The following is a 14,794-nucleotide window of genomic DNA, read 5'->3' as shown; positions in this document are numbered from 1 at the left end:
CCCAGCTATATTATTATTTCTTAATTTCTCAAAAATTCATCTGCTAAATATGTAGCTGAATGGCAAAGTGCTTATTTAGCATGTGAAAACAAAAAGGTTTGCTTGTTTTTTCAGGCGTGGGCGTGAATGTCTAGTAATGCAAGGTACCTGGGAGGTAGAGCAGAGGAATCAGGAGTTCAAGGTCATCCTTGGCTACACAGCGCCTTTACCTCTGGACCATCTCCTTAGTCATACCTAACTTTTTTACAGAAAATCAATCTCTTTAATTAAATTTTTATTTTTATATTAATTACAGTTTATTAACTTTGTATCTCAGCTGTAGCCCTCTCCCTCCCTCCCTCCCTCCCAATCCCACCCTCCCTCCATCATCTATTTTTCTCCTTCCCCCCCCCTTAAGGAAGTTGGATCTAGCCTGCCTGGTGGTGCACATCTGTAATCCCAGTACTCAGGGAGGCAGAGGCAGGTGGATCTCTGTGAGTTCAAGGCCAGCCTGGTCTACAAAGTGAGTCTAGGACAGCCAAGGCTACACAGAGAAACATTGTCTCCAAAAAAAAAAAAAAATCTAAAAATTGGAACATCTTTTAAAAATGGGGGAGGGTCTTTTAAAAAAGTAAAGTTGTGCCATGTGCATCCCAGCATGCCTTAGTCCCAGCCCTGGAGAATCAGGGTCATGGGGTGCTCTGGGAGGTAGAGCTCAGGGTGGTGTCTAGAGCAAGTTCCAAGACAGCCAGGGCTGTACACGTGAGAACCTTACCAGAAACACACACACACACACAAGCCAAACCAAACAAAATTGGGGGGTGGGGCATCTCAGTTTGGGAGGTTTTAATCTCTGCTTGGGAGGTTGGGGCAGGAGGATCAGAAGTTTAAGAGCAGCCTGGAGTTGGGGTCAGAGTGAGTTGGATGCCAGGTTGGGCTGGAAGAGACGCTGTTTCAAAATACAGACAGACAAAGTGACTTAATATTTCTCTCCACGAAGATCTCTCTGAGGCTGTGAGATGGCTCAATGTGGGTAGGTGCGCTTGCAACTAAGCCTGATGATGTAAGTTTGTTCTCCCAACTCCCACAAATCGGCCTCTGCTCTCTACAGGTGGCCCATGTGCCCACACTATAAATCAGCAAATGATTGTAGAAACAATTAAAAACTTCAAAAAGTTGTTTGAAGGCTGAGGGTTCTTAGCCTGAGAGAGATGCTGGGATTGAACCCCAGTACAGGATGGGGAGGGTCTGAAGTCGGAGCCAGGGGGCTTTCAGAGCTGAGCAAAAGATGAGGACCAGGCCGAGGAAACCGTGAAGTTCATCATATATTATGGGACCTTACTAGTCTTTTTGGGTCTGGGGGTAAGCACAGTTCTTGGGATGGAGGTAGGTTTGAAAAGGGGACTGGCCAGAGCCACACTGCTACAGTTCAGTTGGGGGCCAGGAGGCGGAACCCCAGTGGCTGAGCCAACCAAATCCAGAACTGTAAGTGGAAGGGGCTGGAGCAAATTGATGTTGCTGGGGCTACTCCATACCTCATAGGGGGCAGACCTGTTTCCTCACCTGCGGCAGCTATAAAGATTGAGCAAATGGACCTTACGATTTTCTGGAGGCATTCAGATCAAACCCCTACTGCAGAGGACCTTCAGGGCCCCACCCTGGCCCTGCCCTTGCACAGCTCTGGCCTGCAAAAATCCATGAGACTTGTGATAAGGAGCCTAATGTAGAGGCCGCTCTGGGTTTGGGAAGGGAACATTATACTCTGAGAAGGTCTCAGCCGGGTATTTTTTTTTTTTTTTTAAGATTTAATTATTTATACAGTTGTCTGCCTGCATGCCAGAAGAGGGCACCAGATCTCATAATAGATGGTTATTAGCCACTATGTGGTTGCTGGGAATTGAACTCAGGACTTTGGAAGAACAGTCAGTGCTCTTAACCTCTGAGCCATCTCTCCAGCCCCTAAGATTTTTTTTTTAAATCTGGAAGCTTGTGTTAATTGTTGGGGTGGGGATTGTTTTTTTCCTCCCTGGGGATGTCGGGGAATCATGGAGAGGATCATGCAGTTGGAAAGATGCAGGCAGAAGGTCATTGCCACCTTCTTCCAACCCGGTGTTTGGATGCTATCTGAAGAGTCATGCTTAGGAAAACTATGGGTTGATATTGACACCAACAGGAGACCTGAAGCACGAAGGGACTGCCAAGGAGCAGGTAGCCCTAGCTAGGGGAGAAAGTAAGAGGAGGGCTCCACTCATCCAGATCTTTCTCACCTCAGTCTCAGTCTTAGGGTTTCTACCACTGTGATAAAACACCAGGACTGAAAGCATACTGGAAAGGAAAGGGTTTTGTCTTACATGTCCTGATCACAGTCCATCAATCAGGGAAGTTGAGGTAGGAACTCAAGTAGGATGGGAACCTGGAGGCAGGAGCTGATACAGAGGTCACGGAGCCGTGCTGCTTACTGGCTTGCTCCCATGGCTTGCTGAACCTGCTTTCTTATACCATCTAGGGCCATCTGCCTACGGATGGCACTACCCCCAAATGGGCAGGGCCACACCCCAACATAAATCACTAGTCGAGACAATACCCCCACAGACTTGCCTACAGGCCTTTTGGAGCCTTGTGGAGGCCTTTTCCTAATTAAGATTCCCTCTTCCCAGATATGTCTAAGTTTGTGTAAGCTGACAAAAAATAGGTCAGCTCCTACAAAATGATCAGAGAAGATGTGGTTAAAAAACTGGGGTGCAGGAAATGATCTGGGCACAAAGGAAGAATACAGAGTTGGGAGGGTCAGAAAGCTTCAAAACATGTTAAGTGTCCTCCACAATCTAGGGCCTGAAACTTTTAGACCACCCAGCGAAGTGGCTGCCTCTAAGGAGAGTGACTGCCCCCAATGGCAGTGTGTAACCTGTCTTCTAGACTTCACTCAAACCCCAGGGTTAGTGCCTCCTATTGGGTGCCTGCCTGGAGGTGATAGGAACAGGAGAGGAGCCATGCAGTATTGCTCTTCCTTCCTGGAGCCTAGAGAGCAGTGAAGGGCAGGCGAGAGAGGACAGATTTCTGGTGCGCAGTGGACACACATGTCTTGGAATTATCCGGGCCTCATGTTCCTCATCTGTCCAACAGGGATAACAGCAGTGCTGTCCTTACCACGAAGGAGTTGGATGAGTCCATTGTAGGTGGAGGGCTTAGGCCCCAGCCTGGCTGGTTGGAAGCAGCTCGGAAACTCTAGCTGTCATTATTTGAGGGAGAGAGGGTGAAGGCCACCGTAGGCAGGGAAGGGGTTATAGTAGAGCAGCTGTGCTGTGTATTAAAAATCATGGCTGCGGTGGGAGAAACGGTTTAGCGGTCAAGAGCACTCGTTGCTCTTGCCGAGGACCCGGGCTGGGTTCCCGGTACTCTGGCGGCAGCTCACAACTTTCTGTAAGTAACAGTTCCAGGGTGTTACTGGCAAACACTCACACAGATAAAATAAAATCAATTCGGGTGGGAGCGAGGGATTTCGAGGGGAGGGAAGAATTGAGTGGCTGGTAGAGTGCTTGCCTACCACGCCCAAAGCCCTAGGTTTGATCCTGAGCATCTCCTAAAAGCAAGTGTAGTAGGGGGAATGCCTGTGATCCCACTCAGGAGAAAAAGGCAGAAATTCGAAAGTTAGTTACATAGCGACAGCTTGGGACAAATGAGATCTTGTCTTTCAAAACCAAACAAAAACGAACCACACCCCCACCGCCTCCCCACTCCCCCACCCCACCCCCACCGCCTCCCCACCCCCCCACCCCACCCCCCGCATTGCTGCAGCTCCGTAAGTCTGATGGATGCTCTGAAGGGCAGAAGGACGTCAGGATCTGAGCCAGGCCTCAGCATCCTGCATATCCACCAGGTTTAGCAGATCAGCGCCCACGTCTGTGTATGAACACACACCGTCGCTCACTCGGGGACACTTCGTTCATGCCCCACCAACCCCTCAGGAATAAAGATCGCGATTTGTCCTGGGCCTGAGGGATACTTTGGCCAGACTTTGGCCTATCCCAGAACTTCCCGGGTCCTCCCACCTGCTCCTTCCCAGCTCTACTCCTCCCTAACAAGCTTTAGCGCTAGTCCATCACCTAATCTTTGTGTTTCATCACCCATACATCTGAGGAAAGATTCCTTGGGTTGAGCAACTTGGCAGGTGTGCGGGACCGGAGTGGCGCGGGGGAAACGGAGGGTTCATTGTATTGAGGTCTGGCGTGTTAGAGCCTGGGGAGGGGCTGAATCCTTGGGGACCCGTCCAGCCATCAGGGACCAGCGAGGGCTGGGGCGAGGTGGGGGTGCGTTCAGCTGACGTTCGGGGTTCCCCCAGAGAGACGCAGACAAAGGGGTGGCCTCCCTGAGCCGGCGGCGGCCCGCGGGACTGCACACAAAGCCAAGGGTGGTGGCGCCGACCGCCCCACGCGCCGCGCTGCACCGGGCTGCAGATCATCACGGTCCGGAGCGCCTTTCCCTATGCCTAATCCCAACAAGCATGAAAACGGCTGGGCCTGGCCGCCAGCAGGCCCCTTTGTCCCAGCCCCTCGCGGGACAGCTGCAGGCAGAGCCCCCTCCCCCTCTTTGTGCCTGGTCCCCGCCGCCCCCGACACCCTCCTCACCTCAGCTGTCCCCTGGCTCTCGCCTCTAGCGCCTGGGCGCACAAAGCAGGGAGACGCTCCTGCTCTGGGGAGGGGGGGAGGGGAAAATTAACCCTGGGGTTTGCCGGAAGGTGGAGCGTGAGAAAGAGCTGCAGGGTGCATCCTTCGCGCCAGTGAAGGGATGCGTGGGTCATAAGCCCCCAGCAGAAACACAAGTGGGACGGGAACCCAGCATTTTTGTTAAACAGCCAGGACTAGGATCAATCCCTAGACCTGATGCCCACCCCTTTTAGGCTGTCCCCAGAGCTCTTAACCATCCCGGGAGCTATCTCCTCATCTCTGGCCTCTGTGCTCACCTGTCCTCAGGTCCCCAAACCTCGGCCTCCAGCAGGGACTTCTAGTCTCCACTTGCCTATCAGTCTGCCCTCTGAGCTCTTCACCCAGCTGTGGACTCGCTTTCTCCTCAGTTACACAGTAGCATGTTCCACAGGGCCAAGGTGGAGTGGGGCGCATCCGGTGGGCCTCTGGGCCTTTCTCCTCCCTCCCAAAGCCCGCTGTCTCACTTGGACCACCTGAAGGCTAGTGCGGTAATCCCACAGCTGGAGAATTGGACTACCTCTCCCTCTCCCTCCCTCCCACCGCCTAACTCTACCTTTCTTTCTTTCTTTCTTTCTTTCTTTCTTTCTTTCTTTCTTTCTTTCTTTCTTTCTTTCTTTCTTTCTTTCTTTCTTTCTTCCTTCCTTCCTTCCTTCCTTCCTTCCTTCCTTTCTTTCTTTCTTTTTCTTTCTTTCTTTGCCTTGGCTGTCCTGGACTCGATTTGTAGACCAGGCTGGCCTCAAACTCACAAAGATCGGACTGCCTCTGCCTCCTCAAGTGCTGGGATTCCAGGAGTGCACCACTGTGTCTGGCTCAAGCATGGGCTTTTATAGGACAGACATGGCCACATTTCTCTGTGGCTTTAGGATCATGACAGGGTTCTCCTCTGGTGGCTTCAGTTACTTAGCGAGCTGCCAAGGCCTTATCAGTCCCTTTACACCCCACTGACATAATTTCCTCAGGGTCTGATTTTCCCACAAGCCCCTAAAACCTTTCTCAATAGCCTTCAGGGATGGTAGAGACACAGCTTAGTTGGGACTGAGATTGAGAGTGATAAAGGACACACAATGCCCTCTGCTCATGGGACTGCACACCCTTACATCTGTACATGTACCACGCGCATAGAAAAACAAACCAGTCTGGACATGATGGTGCATGCCTATAATCCCAGCACTCTGGGAGGCAGAGGCAGGCCAGCCTGGTCTACAAATTGAGTCCCAGTATTTGCCTTTTTATTTTTTTAATATTTATTTATTTATTTTATGCATGTGAGAACTCTATCTGCATGTACATATGCATGACAAAAGAGGACATCAGGTCCCAGTATAAATGTTTGAGTGCCACCATGTGGATGCTGGGAATCAAATTCAGGACCTCTGGAAGAGAAGATAGTGTTGTTAGGCTTTTGGAACCAAACCTGCTTCTGGGTTGCCTAGTAACCTGTGATGTCATCATGTGTTGCCGGCCAAGTGACCACACCTGGAAGGCATGGTTACCTTGCCCCTTAAAGGGACCAGCTGGCCATGTGGTCCCTCTCTTGGTCTTTTCACTCTTGGTCTCTCTTGTCCTCTTCCCCTTCTCTTGTCCTCTTCCCCTTCTCTTGGCCTCACTTGGCCCTCTCCCCTTTCTCTATCAGTGCACCCCCCTCTCTCTTTCTCCCCACTCTCTCTCTTTCCATATCCACCTAATAAACCTCTTTCATATAGAAGATCTGCTGTATCCTAATCATCATTATTTAATATGTCCTGTAACATTACAAGTGCTCTAAACCACTGAGCCATCTTTCCAGCTCCCTCCCTTTTTAATTTTTTAAAATGGTGTTTCCACTTCTGGTGTTTGGCTGTGAAGTAGCTGAGCCTCCATTTTTCAGTGGAAAAGCTACAGCCAAGCTCAAGAAGCTTGGAGCGTGGCTTCGAAATGAGTCCCTCAGCCAGGGAGGCAGGAGTAGTAAGGGACATCATGGCCTTGGCACCTCCCCCAGGGAAGGGAACCTACCTATCCTCTGACATCCTTTACCGTAGCAGCCCAAAGCTCTGCTCTCCATTCTAAAATTAGCCCAGCCATCCGGAGATGGCTCCTTGGGTAAAAAGACCTGCTGCCAAGTCTAATGCCCTGAGTTCAATCCCTGGGACCCACCGTGGTAAAGGAGAAAAGCAACCCCTACAAGTTATCTGCTGACTTCCACATGAGTGCTGTGGTATGTGAGTGTCCGTGTGTGTGTGTGTGTGTGTGTGTGTGTGTGGCACATACACTCACACTCACATAAATGAATATTATTAAAATTGAATGAGCTGGGCATGGTGGCGCACACCTGTGAACCCAGCACTATGGGAGGCAGAGGCAGGCAGATCTCTGTGAGTTCAAGGTCAGCCTGGTTTACAAAGTGATTCCAGGATAGCCCAAGGCTAAACAGAGAAACGCTGTCATGAAAAACAAAACAAAACAAAAAACTGAATGATATTCATATATGTACTCAGAGTTTGACAATCCTCTATGCTATGATAATTCTATTGTTTTCTTATTTGTTTGAGGCAGGGCCTCAATATGTAGCCCCCTGGCTGCCCTGGAACTCTACCCACGAACTAAACATCCCTTTTTGTTTTGTTTTGATTTTGAGATGAGTTATCCCTATGTAGTTTCAACTGTCCCAGAACTCACAATGTAGATGAGGCTGGCCTTGAACTCAAAGATCCAACTGCCACTTGCCTACCAAGTGCTGGAACTAAAGCCGTCTGCCAATGCTCTTGAGGTTACACCTCAAGTTTTTTTTTTTTTTTTTTTTTTTACACCTCAAGTTTTTAAAAGCCCCACCCACGCTCCTTACTCCACTTCACCACTCAGAACCACGGCCGGACTCTGGAGTCTCCCTTTGGGACATTTTCCCTTTCTATTGTTCCATACTTTATCCTTCTTCTGTCCAAGGGACTTTATCAATTAAAAAAAAAAAAAGCTTAAATTCCTAAAGCTTCTTGAGCTTCATTCCACCTGCCCAAGGAAGATGCTCCTTTAAGGAGGTTGGTTCCCAGCACTGAGGGGGAAATGAAGGGCGGGTTGGTAGAAGGCAAGGAGGAAGGGACCCCACCCCCTGCCCCCTGCAGGCCTCACCTAATCGCCACACTCTGCATTATTACCCGCCTAACGCAGCGTGCTTTTAAATAAAATATGCAAAGATTTTCCTCTCAAATTATCTCCCCAGGCGAGTGAGCTCAACTCCAGCTTGTTAATGGAAAAAATGCAAATAGGGCCTCCCACTCCTCTCCCCCAGCCCCTGGGCTCTGGACAGCTAATGCGCTTTGCTCGCCTTCTTTCTGGGACGTCTGTTTCCATTGAAACCGTGTTGGCGGGGAGCTCCATCCAGAAGAGAGTCTCAGGCGGGAAGGGCCGTCCCTGGCGGGACAAGCTTGGGAAACTGCCCTGTCGCAAGCCTGTCCTCTTCTGAGATCTCAATTAGTCCCGTCCTCCGGCCCCCACCGGAGCTGCATGGAGGAAAGACACCTTGTTGGTGGCCCGAATATGGTGGCTGTACTTCTCTAGTTTAAAGCTGCTGTGCTTGGAGGAGAAGAGAGATCTGGTCTCTCTCTTCTTCCCGTCCACACGCACCTAAAATTTAAAGAGCAGTTATCAAAAGCCACTGTCTTTATGAGACAAATGGCCACCTGTCTCCCAGAGTAAAGCCTGGCCTACCGTCACTTGGCTACCGTTCTTGTCAAAGACGCCGAACCTGAAGGCTGTACTACCAGGAGAAAACCAAGCAAACCCACATTTATGGTCTGGTTGTGAAGAACCTAGTGGATGTTCTTCAGAAATACTGGTGCAGAGCTGGGCGGTGGTGCGGCGGCGGCGAAGGCCTTTAACTCGGCATTCGGCATTCGGCACTCGGTAAGGTAGAGTTAGGCGGATCTCTGAGTTTGAGGCCAGCCTGTTCTGCAGAGCAAGTTCCAGGACAGCTAGGGCTGCAGAGAGAAAACCTGTCTTGAAAAGGAGAGAGGGAGAGAGGGAGAGAGAACAATTATAGTCAATCTTTAATGATAGTTACTGAGCTGGGTGTGATGGTGCACGCCTGTAATCCCAGCCTTCTGGAGGTAAAGGAAAGATGGTCAGAAAGTCAAGCCCAGCCTCTGCTACAAAGAGTTTGGGAACAGGCTGGGCTCCATTAGACACCACCACCAAAGCGAAACAACAAAAGGATAATGGTTTTGTTGTTGTTGTTGTTTTGATTTTTCAAGACAGAGTTTCTCTGTGTAGCCTTGGCTGTCCTGGACTCACTTTGTAGAACTGGCTGGCCTCAAACTCACAGAGATCCACCTGTCTGCCTCCCCAGTGCTGGGATTACAGGCATGTGCCCTTTAACTATGATTTTTAAGGTCTTTATCCTTTGGGTAGGTAGGGGTTTCAATAGAATCTCATGTAGTCCAGATTTGCTTTGAACTCAGTGTAGCCAAGGATAGGCACAAACTCCTAATCCTCCTGCCCCCATTCTCTGAGTGCTGGGATTAAAAGGAACCATCACACCAATCCTAAAATCCTTATAACTTTTAGAGACACTTTCTAAGTGAAACATTTGCAGATGAAATAAAAAAGATTATTTACTTAAAAATAATATAAGAGGAGGAAAGTAATTGGGGACTTAGGAACCAGATTGGCTGTGGGCTGATAATTGTTGGAGCCGGGTGATGAAAATACTCTTTGGATTTTTCCATTATAAGGAACTTTTCCTTTTCTGTTTTCTTTAAATGTCAGTTTCAAAAGATTTATTTATTTTTATTTATGTGTGTGTGCTTGTGTATTTGTATGCCTGTTTGTGTGTGTGTGCCTGCTAGTGTGTGTGCTTCTGTGTGTGTGTGTGTGTGCTTGTGCAGGTCACAGTAGAGGCCAGAGAGGGCATTAAATTTTGGGAGATAGAGTTATGAGCCACCCAGCCTGGGTGCTGGGAACTGAACTCCTGTCTTCTGGAAGTGCAGCAAGTGCTTAGCCACAGAGCCATCCTTTTTCAAATGGTTTCTTAATTTTATGCATGTGCGCGTTTTGCCTGTGTGAACTCTTGTGTATGTGTGTGTGCGCACATGAACCCCACCACATGCATGCCTGGTGCCTGTGGAGCCAGAAAAGGATATTTTCCCCCTGGAATTGAGTTAAAGACCATTGTGTGCTACCACTGGGTGTTAAGAATGAACTTGGGGACTTGGAGAGATGGCCTGGCGGTTCTGCTCTTCCAAAGGTCATGAGTTCAATTCCCAGCAACCACATGGTGGCTCCAACCATCTATAATGTGAACTAATTCCTTCTTCTGGCAGATGTAAATGCAGATAGAACGCTCATATACATAAATAAATCTTAAAAAAAAAAAGAATGAAACTTGGGTCCTCTGCAAGAACAGCAAGCGCTCTTGAGCATTTTGTCTCTTTTCTTTCCTTTCCCTTTCTTTCTTTCTTTGTTTCTTTGTTCCTTTGTTTCTTTCTTTATTTCTTTCTTTCTTCCTTCCTTCCTTTCTTTCTTCCTTTCTGTCTCTCTGTCTTTCTATCTTTTTATTTTTAAAATTTGAAATACGGTTTTCCTATGTATCTCTGGCTGTCTTGGAACTCAGTGTAGACTAGGCTGGCCTCAGAATTCTTCCTGCCTCTGCCTCTCCCTCCCGAATGCTTGGATTAAAGGTGTGCATCACCATTCCTGGCCATCCCGCTTTTAAGTATAAAATTCTTCTATTTATTCTTTGAGAATTTCACACATGCATACAATATATCTTAGGCAGGCTTATTATTGCTGCGAAGAAATACCATGATGAAAAGCATGGGGAAAGAAAGGGTTTATTTGGCTTACTCTTCATATCCCTGTTTATTACAGAAGGAAGTCAGGACAGGAACTCAAGCAGACTGGGAACCTGGAGGCAGGAGCTGATGCAGAGGCCATGGAGGGGTGCTGCTTAATGACTTGTTCCCATGCATGGCTTGCTCAGCCTGCTTTCTTGTAGAACCAAGGACCACCAGACCAGGGGAGGCCCTAACCTACAATGGGTTGTACCCAACAATCACCAAGAAAAGGCTGATAGGCTTGCCTGTTATGGAGGCATTTTCTCAACTGAGTTTCCCCCCCTTTCTTTCAGCTGACTCTAACTCCTATCAAGTTGGCATTAAACTTGCCATCACATAATGTTTTTCAATAATATTCTCTTTCTTTCAAAGAGAACAATTATAAGAAGTACAATACGCCGGGCACATATTGTAACAAGCCCTGGCTGTCCTGGACTCACTCTGTAGACCATACTGGCCTCTTACTCACAGAGATCTGCCTGTCTCTGCCTCCCATGTGCTGGGATTAAAGGTGTGCATCATCACACCTGGCTGTTACTATTTTTAAATTTTTATTTATTATTATTGTGTATGGGAATGCCATGTCACATGTCTGGAAGTCAGAGGACAGCTTTGTAGTCAGTTCTTCCCTTCTTCCTTGGCTGGGTTCTGCGATTGAACTCAGGCCGTCAGACTTGATCCACAAATGCTCTATCCAAGTGTTAGCCCCAGACCTCTTTTACTATTTTTATATGTAATAATTGTACATGTTTATGGGATAGAAGACAAGTTTTTCTTCCTCAAGGATCTGAACCTAACAAGGCAGAACAAAAGGGGTGATGTGAAAAACCACTGCAATTGTATTAATTGTGGTTTTTGTTTGTTCTCGCATAGGTTGGCCTCAAACTCAATATGCAGCTCAGCCTGCGTTTGGACTCCTTATTCTCCTCCCTCTTCCTGGTTGGTGTGTACTGCCACACCTGGCTCCTACTGCATTATTTATCATATTAAATATAGTTAAAAACAGCCAAACATCTGTCAACGGCACAGCCGTTAAGAAATTGTTGTACCCTGTAATGTTTAAAGAAAGGTCGAGGGAAATCCCATTTCAAAGTGGAGGGGGAAAGAGCAAATTTGCAAATGTTACATAACTGCAACTCCGTCTAGAAAGGGAAAAAAAAAATCAAGGAAACTCCGAAGTGCTTACAGTGTTACCTCTAGATGGTGCTATTTGGGCATGATTTTAAATAATTTTAAATAACTGAAAAACCTCAGTACGCACAAATGATTTTTGCAATGGGAATTTCAACTTTGCATTCTTTAAAAATAAGTTTTTAGCCATCCAGGTGTGGTGGTGAACACCTTTAAAATCCCAGCATTCTAGAGGCAGAGGCAGGCAGATCTCTGTAAGTTTGAGGCCAGCCTGGTCTACAAATTCCAGGACAACAGGTGCTACATTTAGGGATCCTGTTTTTAAAAGGGGGAAAAATACTGGTGACATTACTAGCCACCAGGAAGACACAATTAAACAACAAGGGTTACCACTGTACACAATGAGTGTCTCTGGTCATAAAAACGAAAGTTAACAGGTATTATCTGGCATATAGAGAAGCTGGGCCCTCATACCTGGCTGGATACAAAAGGGGGCTATGAGGCTGGAGCGGTGGATCTGTGCTTAAGAGCACTTAACTGCTCTTCCAGAGGACCAGAGTTCAATTCCCAGAACCCACATGGCAGCTCACAACTGTCTCAAAAATAAATAAATAAATAAATAAATAAATAAATAAATAGATAAATAAAAGTTCAACAAACAAACAAAACAAAAAACCCAAAAAGACCCACCCTTGGCTGGTTTTATCTTGCACTTTTTAAAGGCACACCCCTGTTTTCTTTCTTTTCTTTTATTTCATGTGCATTGGTGTTTTGCCTGCATGTATGTCTGTGTGAGGGTGTCGGATCCCCTGGAGCTGGAGTTACAAACAGTTTGCGAGCTGCCATGTGGGTGCTGGGAACTGAACCTGGATCTCCTGGAAGGGCAACCTGTGCTCTAAACCACTGAGCCATCTCTCCAGCCTCTCGTCTCATTCTCAATCAGACTGGGTGTAACTGGCATTTGCTAATTTGTAGGTGTTCCTTTCCCTCTTCAGTCCTTCTCCACCCCTTTGCTTCTTTCCCTTTCAACACCCTAACACTAGACAGGAGAAAGAGAAGGCTAGAGGGGAAGGGGGGGAAGGAGGTGTCATTATCGTTAAAATACTTCTTGCTGAATGGGGTGTTGAGTTCCGTGGGGTAAATTTGATCTTACCTGTCAGGAGACCTGAGTTCTTCTTCTTGTCTTCTTCACAAGATGACACATACTGTTGAAATCTCTCTACGTGAGATACCTTGTTAGTTACATTTATACACAGAAAGCACAGTGGGATTGCCAAAGACCGGGGAAGGGGGAGAGAGTATCCAGGAATGGGGAGAGTTTCAACTGTGGAGGCTGAGAAAGTTCTGGAGTGAAGGATAATGTTGGTTGCTCAACAATGTGCATGTACTTAAACGCTACTGAGTTACACCCTAAAAACTGTTACAAGTGCTTGCTTGTGTAAACATGAGGGCCTGATTAGATTTCTTAGTGCACAACTACTTGACAAACTGTAACAAACTGCAACCAACAGCATCCAACCACCCACCAGTCCCCTCTACCCCCAACGGGGGCTCCAGCACTTACATGTCCTCTGAAAAGTCCCCAGAATTCCAAAGGTCACACTCACAGAGACTAACTGCAGTTGGCAAAACCACGCCCCTGCCAGAGCACGAGGCAAATCATAGTCAGCTGCTGTGAAGCAGCCCCATATTCCCACACAAACATATATTCCCCTAACACCTCTGTGTTCTTTAAAGGAGCCAAAATCCCCAAATTCTCACGACGATTGGGTGTCTTTCTTGTGTGTGTGGTTTATGCCTGTGAATGGATTTGTGTGTAGAGGCCGAATGTCAACATGGGTGCCTTCTTCTGTTGCTTTCCACTTTAGTTTTTGAGACCTGTGTTCAGGTCACCATGTTTGTACAGCAAGTACTTTACCCACTGAAGCCATCTTGCCAGCCCCTCTTTTTTTTTTTTTTTTCCTTTTCTTTTTAGAACAATACCCATTAAGTCTTCCATGCAACACCCTTCTGAGCCACATGACTCTTTTCACTGAAACTATTGGAAGGTCACTGAGACATAATGGCGTAACAATGCTGGAAGAGCTTGAACCAGGCCAGGAGTGGCCAGGAAGGAAGAGATGGGAATAAATTGAAGAGATTTTAGACAAGGGAATATTACCATTGTTGGCTGGATATAGAGTAAAGAAGAGGGAGTGGGGCTGGAGAGATGGCTCACAGGTTAAGAACACTGACTCTCCTTTCAAAGGTCCTGAGTTCAATTCCCAGCAACCACAAGTTGACTCACAACCATCTATAATGATATCTGGTGCACGCTTCTGGCATGCAGGGGTACATGCAGGCAGGACACTGTACACATAAAAAAAAAAATTAAAAAAAAGAGGGAGCTGTGGAGAACACCTGACTGAAGGCTGCCAAGAAAAAGAAAATAACATAAGTTGGCAAGAATGTGGAGAAACTAGAACCAAGTGCATTTCTTCCAAGAATGTAAAGTTGTGCAGTCTGGCAGTTGCTCAGAAAATAAAACAAAGTTATCTTAGAGTCCCATCATTTAACCTTTGGGCTATACCCAAAAGAGTTTGAAAGTAAGACCATAGCTTCATTGCAGTATTATTTACAATGCCTAACTGTGGAAGTATCCAAAAGCCCATCAACAGACTAATGGATAAGTATTCAATAATATAATGAAACATTATTTGGCTCTAAAAAGGTAAAGACTCCCTTTCTCTCTCTCTCTCTCTCTCTCTCTCTCTCTCTCTCCCTCTCTCTCTCTCTCTCTCTCTCTCTCTCAGACATCGCTGCTCTGTGTAATAACCCTGGCTGTCCTGGACTCACTCTGTAGACCAGCAGGCTGGTCTCAAACTCTCAGAGATCCACCTGCCTCTGCCTCCCGAGTGCTGGGATTAAAAGCAAGCACCACCATGCCTGGAAAAGAATTTTTGTTCATTGAATTATGGTTAAACCTTGAAGAAAGCATGCTGTGTGAAATAAAGTAGTCACAAGATGACACATACTGTTGAAATCTCTCTACTGAGATGCCTTGTTAGTTACATTTGTACACAGAAAGCCCTGTGGGATTGCCAAAGACCGGGGAAGGGGAGAGAGTATCCAGGAATGGGGAGAGTTTCAACTGTGGAGGCTGAGAAAGTTCTGGAGTGAAGGATAATGTTGGTTGCT

This window comes from Meriones unguiculatus, chromosome 3 (assembly GCF_030254825.1).
Source record: "Meriones unguiculatus strain TT.TT164.6M chromosome 3, Bangor_MerUng_6.1, whole genome shotgun sequence".
NCBI lineage: Eukaryota > Metazoa > Chordata > Mammalia > Rodentia > Muridae > Meriones > Meriones unguiculatus.
The sequence above is the reverse complement of the archived record's forward strand: the minus strand, read 5'-3'. Positions refer to the sequence as shown.